At 30.1% G+C, this 10,144-nt stretch overlaps 1 non-coding gene across 1 annotated transcript; it reads right to left on the bottom strand.

Annotated features, from left to right (window-relative positions):
• Positions 1 to 1,292: 1,292 nt before the first annotated feature.
• On the bottom strand, positions 1,293 to 1,365 carry TRNAF-GAA (transfer RNA phenylalanine (anticodon GAA)). The gene has a single exon. It is a non-coding gene; the product is annotated as a tRNA-Phe (tRNA).
• Positions 1,366 to 10,144: the final 8,779 nt, after the last annotated feature.

Below are 10,144 nucleotides of genomic sequence, written 5' to 3'. Positions count from 1 at the left end.
AAAAAAATGGAGAGGCGGTATTAATAATTGTATATTTTTTTGAAGTTTTGAATTTGAGATTCAAGTGGTGACAGGTGGAATTTTATGGGACGGCTAACTTATACGACGTTTGGATATAAAAACTATGAAATTCGAAGAAGAAGACTATTAATTTTCATTTTCAAATTGAAAATTGTGTATACGTGTGAATGTGAATAAGGCGAAAATTATTTATGATCAAACGGAAACTTAATATGCAATAAAAGCATGGTATCATCCTTTTGGATTATTAATAACGGCATATTGACGAAGTAATTTATTCGTAATTATCTATAATAAGTAAGCCGTTGGGTATAGATATTTTTAAGGTAGAATTTAAATTTTGGAGTCGGTATCTTGGACTCGTTTTCTACTTTTTATTTGTCTATATGTAGAAGGTGTTAGTGAAAAATTCATTTGAACATTTTATTAACACTTTCCATGTATAGACAAATAAAAAGTAGAAAATAAGTCCAAGATACCGACTCCAAAATTATGAGTTGTTCAAGTAAATAGTCAATTTTGAGTTGGGTCGGATTGAGCTTGAAATAGTAAGGAACTGGCTTAAGAGTGACCCGGCAATGAATTGAATGGGGCTAGATTGGAGGGTTGGGCCGGACATGTTATTGGGCTCGATAGACCAGCCTAATCATGTGAACCATAAGAGTTGTTCAAATTCAAAATAGAGAAAATTTTCAAAATATGAATATTTTAGCATTTAATAGGACCCCTTAGCCACATCTTCGGTTATAGATTTTTCGGTTAGTTGTTGAAGATGAGTTTTTCAAATGGAAAGGCTTGTTTTATTCTCAAAACTTTTTTCTTCAATTGAAATGCATATTCAAATACAACTAATTTAACTTTTAAGTACAAATTTTAAACTTTCAATTTCCAACAATTTTTCAAGTTTCAATTAAATCTATATTCAAACTTCTACCTATTTGTGATAGAAAGTTAGATTATCATTGTTATTAGATCTTAAATTAATGATATCAAGAGATCTAATAATTACTTTCACATTTGTTACTTTTTCTGAATGACTTTGGTTTGTTTTTCCTTAAGCTAAGGGGTCTATTGGAAACAATTGTTTTACCTCTAATATTATCATGACGTTCGTGATTTTACAACCGAGACCTCCAAAAAATTTCATAATGTGAATTAATATTTATATGAACAACTAATAACTTTATTGTTTCCAATCATACAAATTCATTTCAAAATGTCCAGAAGCCAAAAAAAAAAAGATAACTTTTTTTAAAAACAGAAAAAGCAAATGCGGTGAACGTGGATCGAACACGTGACCTTCAGATCTTCAGTCTGACGCTCTCCCAACTGAGCTATCCCCGCTTGTTGATTAACTTATGAAATAAAACATACTAATTCACAAAACTCTGTTTTGAGTCCTGGGTATGGAATCCATAAATAAATAAAAAATTATTTGAATCATTGTATGAACAATAATATTTGGTTGAAATCTGAAAGAAATAAAAAGAGTAACTAAAGTTGAAGTAAAATATGAATATCTAGAAGTTGATAGTTTATGTATGTTTATGTTTTATCAATCATACCACATCAAATTGCTCAACACAATTGAAGAATTCGTAGCAAAAAGCTCAAGTTGTTAGGTTGTTTATGCGAACGGAAGGTGGTTCTGTATTACCTATCATGCACGAATTCAGATTTAATCGAACTTCAATGGATATCGGATAAAAAAGAAGAAGGAAGGTGGTTCATTTGTATTGAATCTAAACTAAAAAGATAAAGCAATGGGAATATAATTGGAAACTTCCTACTTCCTACTATTCTACATATTCCTTTCATCTACTTGGAACATTTTTGCCCCTACAATTTGGAGTTTGGACCATCAAGGGTTACAATAACTTTTTTCTACTTGTAGAGGATTTCTTTTCTTTCTATCTTTTTGCTTCGAGTATTTGATTACGAAATTTACTAATTCGATTAATTTAAATTCATGATATAGAAAGCTCATTCAGGAGATTTTAGTGTTCCGTATTGAGAAGAATTATTTTATGTGTATTCAAACCTAAGATATGCTGTTAAGGATGAACGAACTTGTTATTGTTATATCATATCTTTTCTTGGTGAGTAAAGACGGATACAAAATTTTGAGTTCGTAACTCTACAATTTTAAAAATACCGTTTAATCGATATTGAATAAATTATTTATACATAAGTGAATTTGTTAATGCAATACAGAGTTTTGACCAAAACTATTAAATTCTATCGAATTCATAGCTAGAATATTAGTTTACATGAATGAAAAAAAATTCAGTGTTAATTATAATCAAGACAAACATTTCAGCAGAAAAGTAAAAAACGCATTATACTTTCCTCTTTATAATCATTATATTAATATTAATATAAACAAGGGAACAATGATAAATAAAATAACAGAACAAAGAGAAAAACAAAATCCACTTTTTTCACAATATTTTTCCTTTTTTGTACACAATTCAACATTTCTCAATTTTCCAAATTCACAAATCTGAATTTTCTTGACAGATTCATCATCAAGATTTCATCTTTACCTGAAACAGAGCTTTACCCATTTGAAAGATATCTGATGTTTCTTTTTCCACAAAAATCAATTTTGTAGACTTCAAATCTTTCATATCTCGAGTCTTGACGTAGCTGATAAAATTGTTATCATATATCGAGTTGGGTAAAAGACCCTCGCGGTCCGATTCTTTCTTGAACCTCGCGATTACAAGGAGCTTAGTGCACCGAGCTGCACCTTTCTCTTTTTTTTATTCAACACATCTGAAAAGTCTCTCTTTTTCACATATATTCACAAGAAAAAAGAACCAATTTTTGCAGATTTCATAACTCCATATCTGAAATTGAGATTTACCCATTTGAAAGGGGTAAAAAGGAAGCATATCTGAAGTTTCAATTTTCACAAATATACACAAAAGATCAATCTTTTTTGTGCAATTAATCAGCAACAGAATGACTTTGCCAGCATAAAAGCATGATGATACAACGTCTGAGTATGTAAAATCTTGTTTTCTGCTGCTTCACCATAGTCAAAGATCGTTGCCGGAATCCAGATTTCCGGCAGGCTTTCCGGCGAGAATCCGATGAGGGAAAGAAGAATGATGAAAGACTCATTTAGGGATTGGAGGCTCAACAGAATAGGAAGTTTGTTTGGAGAAGTAATTGAAAGAGCAATAAATTTGTTGTTTTATAGGCATAAGAATTTAGCCCTCTTTTGTTTTTATTTTCATTTTTTATGGTCCCATAAGATAGCTTTTATTTTCTTTTTGTCTTTTGTAATCAAGATAGATATTTTACCTATTAAATATGAAAAATTATGCGGATAAGTAAATATATATTAGTTCATTAGTTAATATAGCTATAGTTTCAATTAATTATCATTCGTCACTAATTTTTTTACGTGACCAAGTTTGAGTTGTATAAACGTGTAGTTTTCAAAATTTGTCTAATATAATTTTTGTATTATTGTTTATAATTCAAATGTACGTGTTTGTATAAATTCGTCATTTTAAGTTTTATCATATTTGTATAATTTCATAATTTGTATAACATCTATTACTTGTATAACTGTTTAAAATTCAGATGTTTGTATTTGTATAAATTCTTTATTTTCGAGCTTTATCATATTTGTATAATTCTGAAATTTGTATGATATAACTTGTATAACACTTGTTACTACTCCATTTATACAACCACAGACGAAAATAGCTCATTTATACAACCACTTATTCCACCAAAACTACAGTTATCAATCCATTCAATCAATCGAAAATAATTTATACAAAAATAAATACAAATCAATTGATACTAACCAATTTATACAAATACGACAGAAAATAGCTCAATTATACAAATACACACGAATTGTACAAATATACCCCCAAATTATACAAACGAGGTCGTCGCCCATAGCAGCTTAAAATATAGCTACTGCTCGTAAATATGTAACTATAGATAAGGAACATAATTAAGTTTATAGTGGCTATTTGCTAAATTTTCTCTTTATTTTTTGTGATATTATTAAATCATGTTGAAGAGAGAGTTTTAAGTATTTTGAATCGCCAATGTACAAAGATGGAGAGATTAATGATAGTGTAGACCATTTAAAATGGATTGAAAAGGGGTGAAATAGAGGTTGACCTCTTATATATTGTGTGATAAGAAGGTGACGTCCTAGGCTTAGAGAAAAGTTTCATAGAAGGGTGGTTTGATCAATATTTTTGTATAAGTTCATTAACTTTTCGAAATGTTACTGACCAGTTGTATTTGAGCTCAAATTTTATGGGTTTGTTATGACAACCAAGTGAGTGATACTTATTTTTCAAGAGTCGATGTCGTTTTTTGGAGTTTTTAGATCACGGAAGAGTAATTCAAAATCAATTCAATTTTTCGCATATATTAGTCCTTGATTTTTTTGAAATATGACTCACTAGCTGCATTTGATCCTAAATTTATATTTATTAGTGACGACCAAGTGAACAATGTTGTTTGCCTCAACAAGACCAACTTTACTTTTTCCGGGGAGTTTTTGGGTCACGAAATGAAATTTCATGATTATCAAAGCTTTTCGTATGTAAAAAGTTAATAAATCTTTTTTTGGAATACGTCTGATTGACTTCATTCAATCTCAAATTTTGTGGGTGTGTTTGAAACGACCTAATGAACGATATTTATTGTTTCTCAAGAAACAACATCATTTTATAGAGTTTTCGAATCGCGAAGTAGAAATTTAGAATTATCTCAGTTTTTTATGTGTATTGATCCATGAATTTTTTAAAATATGACTAACCAACTCCCTGTGACCCCAAATTGTGTGGGTTTAGACGACCTAATATCAATGCCGCTTCTTTTTCTTTTTGGGGTTTTGGGGTTGCAAAATGGGATTCAGGATTATCTCAACTTTTCGTGTGTATTAGTTCATAAAATTTCTAAAATATGACTAATCGAGATCATATGGCCCCAAATTTTATGGGTTCATTTGTAATGGCCTAGTGAACAATATTTGTTGTTTCTCAAGGACCAAAGTCGTTTTTCAGGAATTTTCAGATCATGAATTAGAAATTCAAGATCATCTCTTCTTTTTTGTATATATTAACCTATAAATTTTCTGAAATATGACTAACCGACTCCATTTAACCCCAAAATTTTATAGGTTTATTCATGATGACCTAGTGATGATTGTTTGCTTTTGCAGATCTGACATCACTATTTTGGAATTTCAGGATCACAAAATAGAAATTTGAGATCATCTAAGCTTTTATGTATTAGTCCATAAATTCTCTGAAATATATTTGATCGACTTCATTTTATCTCCAAATTTTAAGAATTCATTCAAAACGACCTAATGAACGATATTTATTATTTCTCATAAACCTTCGTTGGTTTTAAATATAATAATTTCCTCTCAAATATAATATTATATATTAGACTACGTGACATAAATATTTTTAAAAAGTCTTATATTCTTCAAATTTTACCAAAAATAAAAATAAAAATTGTGGCCTCTCATTGATTGCAAGAGGCTTTTTTTTATAGCTGATGAATGATAGTGCTGTTTGTGGGGCCAATGAAACCAAAATCAACAAAAGCATAGAATCTGCATACCCACAATCTTATCCTACTAATTGACTTTATTTTTATTTTATTTTTTGAATATACTGCATATATACTTTTTTAAAAATTTAATTTGAAAGAAAATATTTTTTTTTTGTTTAATTATTCATCTGATCAAGTAGAGATTCTTGATTAGACTTTATCATCATCAACTATAAACTACTTCCTCCCTCCCATTTTATATGACATTCCTTTTTATAAATAGCTGGATCACAATATTTGTTATTTTATAAAATTATGCATAAATTACCATATTTTGCCTATTATACCCTTGATAGAATAGTTAATTAATCTTGTCATTTATTAATAAAGTTGACTTAAGAAAATATTAAATAAGGGTAAAAGGGTAAAGTTACATCATTTCTCAATGCAAGTGCAAAGTAAAAAAGTGACATATAAAATGGAAAGGAGAGAGTATATATTAACAAAAATCTTCACGTGTTTGATCAAAGAAGACTAAACATACTTTAGACAACATAATATTTATAATAATATTTTTTACAAATGAAATTGTTTTATCTACTCGTTTAATAAACTTTTAGATATGACCAAGTCCAGCTAGTATTTCTTCATCATTAATCAGATATTTCGGGTTTGAGTCCTTCTGAATACAGAGTTACCTTTGTTAGGAAGTGTTTTATCCTCAATGTGAAATTTTTCTAATGCAAATCTAATTTTAGTTGGACTCCAATGTGAGTATCCGATACCAGATGGGAAACAAAAAAAACATTTAGATGTGATTTATGCACACTTGTATGATATTATTTACGTAGTAAAATGAATGCTTAAATCATAATCACTTTCCAATTTAAAAAGTGGAAATTAAAGGTTCTATAAATTTGTCTATGTGTTATTGGAATCACTCAATTTTTTTTAGTTACACTTTGAGATCATTCATACCCTTTTCAAGACCAAATCTCCATGTTATCAAAATCGTGTCGTGTTTAACTTTATCACAAATAGAATTTTAGCATAAAATATTTGAACTATACGTATGAAGAAATTGCAACAAAAAAATTTAAAAAGAGAGAGAGAGAAAAGGACTAGACTTGCCCTTTTTTTTAATTATCGTTTTAGCTTTTGTAAATTGATTTTTTCTTCTTACATATTGTGCATTTTTTAAAATTGTTAAATCATAATCACTATTCAATTTAAAAAGTAGAAAGTGTTGTAAAACTAAAGCAAAATAAGACAAGAAATATAGAAGATGAAAACAATAGAAATAGGGAGACAAGAGATGAGAGTTTTTCTTATTATTCCAAGTCTTCAAGTGTATACAATATGAACCCTTATGCCTCTATTTATAGTGTAACATAGAGGCATACAAAAGGTTAGTCATAAACATGACATTAACATGAATATAATGGAGGAGGTTATGGAAGTGAATGGTTACAAGAATAGTGTTATAAAGTTGGAGGTTATATATGGAGGTTATGGTTATCTTCATAATGGAGGAAAGTAATGGAGATAATGGGTGAGAGTAACTTCTTGGTGTAGTGGACATCCACACTATAATATTTTATAACACTCCCCCTTGGATGTCCATAGATAATATGCCTCGTTAAAACATTACTAGGAAAAAACCCTGTGGGAAAAAATCTTAGTGAAAGAAAAAGAGTACACATATCTTTTAATACGCTTTGAATGTTGCCTCGTTAAAAACCTTAGCAGGAAATCCCAATTGGGATAAAACCATGGTTAAGGAAAAGAGTATAACGCGTATTTTTCTCCCCCTGATAAAACTTTACTTGATATCTCGGAGACGATGCATTCCAATCTTATATCACAACTTCTCAAATATTGATGTTGGCAATCCTTAGTGAATAAGCTTACAAGATTTATCACTTGAATATGTCTTTTGAACGTCTATCTCACCATTTTGTTGAAGATCATGTAAAAAGGACTTTTGGTGAAATATGCTTTGCCTGATTTCCTTTGATTGTATCCTCCCTTCAATTGAGCTATATATTATTTTTGTATATGGTGGCTGGAATATCTTTTTCAAAAGAAAATCACATATTTTCTGAATATGATAGATCATGATTCCAACCAAACACACTCCCGACTTAATTCATAGATCAATATTATTTCTGCATGAATTGAAGAAGTGGTTACTAATGTGATTCTTTGAATGCCACAATATTGTTATGTCTCCATATGTAAATAAACAATCCATTTGCGATCGAGCTTTATGCAGATCAAATAAATATTCTTCATCTACATAATCAATTCATTTCTGACTTGGGGATTGATCATTTCAATTTTATTGAAGCTCGTCTTTTCTTCTAAAAGAAAATCACACATCTTCTATGCGTTGAGTCACTTGCTTTGTTAGTTTCTTGTCATAGCTTGAATGATAATATGACAATCCTTTCACATAACTTCGTTATGTATTTCAAATAATCTTCTAGCATTGCATAACCAGTAATCTCTAAGTGCACCAAATTGCACTAATACATGACATTTTAAAATCATTTTCATGATATCAAAAAGATTCTTTCTCTGTGTTAAGCAATCACAAAACCATTGGGTACTCAAATGGAATTGCTTTAAAGCCTTTTAAAATCCTTGAGGGATTTTCATATAACTTGCATCGTCTAGTTAGACATAATAATCATTCATTATACATATTCAAGTAGTTCATCTATTGTCAGACTGAAACAAGTCTCATTGCATCCATCACTAGAGAATATATCTCCATTTAATAATGTCAGGATTTTTGCAAAAATCCTTTATGCCCCGAGGCACAAGCAGTACTTTATATCTTACGGTTATACTTTTGCACAATGATTCATTTGTACCCCACTGACATATATTTTGATCTATGAACTGTAAGTTCAAAAACATCACTTTTCTAAGTGAAACAAAATATACTTGAATAGTGCATTTTATTTGACCAACCATTTAACTGTCCACATTATATGACAGATTCGAATTTAAGATCCTCGTAACCATTTATAGCATTGAGTGCTACTTCTTATCAAAGATATAGTCAACTGTCATTTAGATTTGATTCCAATACGACATATCTTATCGAGATCTCTTCATTTTTCATCATTTTCAGGTACCTGAGCATTTGCCAAGGTTTTATGAAGTGTTATGTCATAGTGCTCTTTCAAAGCATTTACCTTATTGTCATGACCATTTTGATAATTTGCTCCTCTCCTTCCTCAAGGAGTTTTACGTTTGGAATCGATTGGTCTATCACGCTTCATGCATATCATAGACTTTGTCCCTTAAGGACTTCTCATTGGAGCATTTGCAGAATTATAACATAGGATCAACAAATTCATCTGGCAATTAATTTTCAACATTATGCAAATGAATTATCTCTTGAACTTCAAGTTCACATTTTTTTAACGAGGATCTAGATAATTCACCCCACACATAATTTTCAGCTGATAAACATATCTCCCCCTAATGTTAGGAAATCTAACATTTACCCCCAACCTCATTTGGGGATCCATCTTTGTGCGTGGTGGAGCAATAAAATCATATGTGCACACATCAAATTTTTAGATGGAAATTATTTGGTTCCGACCCTGAACCCCAACCTCATTTGGGAATCCATCTTTGTGCGCGGTGGAGCAATAAAATTATATGTGCACAATCAAATTTTAAATGGAAATTATTTGGTTCTTGACCCTGAACCAATTGTGATGGGAGAACCTTGTTGGCTTGATGCATACATGTTAAATAAACTCATCTCATACCAAATTTTATTTGAGAGATTTGTTCTCATAATCANNNNCCAACCAGTATTATCAACATAATTTTATAGTTTGGAATTGTGCTCTTAATTTAACAATTTGAGCAAACAACCTTACAAAAACCAATTTGTAAGTTGATACAAATGCACATATGACCATACCATAGATGCATCTTTTAAATCTAATAGTAAGTGGTCCACATAGCAGGTGAACGGGCCCATATTCACCTTTTTATATGTTCCAAATAATTTCAGGGGATACAATTCCAACCTTAACTGGTACAACGATCATTTTATCATGAGAACAAACTACACATGAGAGTTCTTGAAGAATCTTTTATTTCTTCAACATATAACCACATGAATTCTCAATTCTTTTGCATCACATTTGGACCGAAATGGTCAACTAGTTATGCCAACATATATTTATTCTAGTAAACTTCTAGTTTACTTTTGCATGTGATTCCTTCATCATGCCCATATTTTTATTCAACAAGCAAGAGAAAGACGGGCAACCTTTTATGTAAATATTCATAACCTGCTTTGATTGTAGTAATCTGAAGATATTTAATCTTTCAATAATTTATAGTCGAAATATAATAATTTGTTTCAATTCCTCCGAAACTTAAAAAGTTTCTTTTGAGACTTACTACAACCTCAATATTATGAACTATTTCATTTTCTGGATAGTAACAAATTAGTCCTTCCGAAACTTTCAATTAATTTTGTGTAATGCCACAAATTTCACAACACCATTCTTATGGTGACCATCTCCTTCAAGGAGAA

The sequence above is a fragment of the Solanum tuberosum genome, unplaced genomic scaffold, assembly GCF_000226075.1.
Source record: "Solanum tuberosum cultivar DM 1-3 516 R44 unplaced genomic scaffold, SolTub_3.0 scf00155, whole genome shotgun sequence".
NCBI lineage: Eukaryota > Viridiplantae > Streptophyta > Magnoliopsida > Solanales > Solanaceae > Solanum > Solanum tuberosum.
This window is presented reverse-complemented; position numbering and strand designations above follow the sequence as displayed.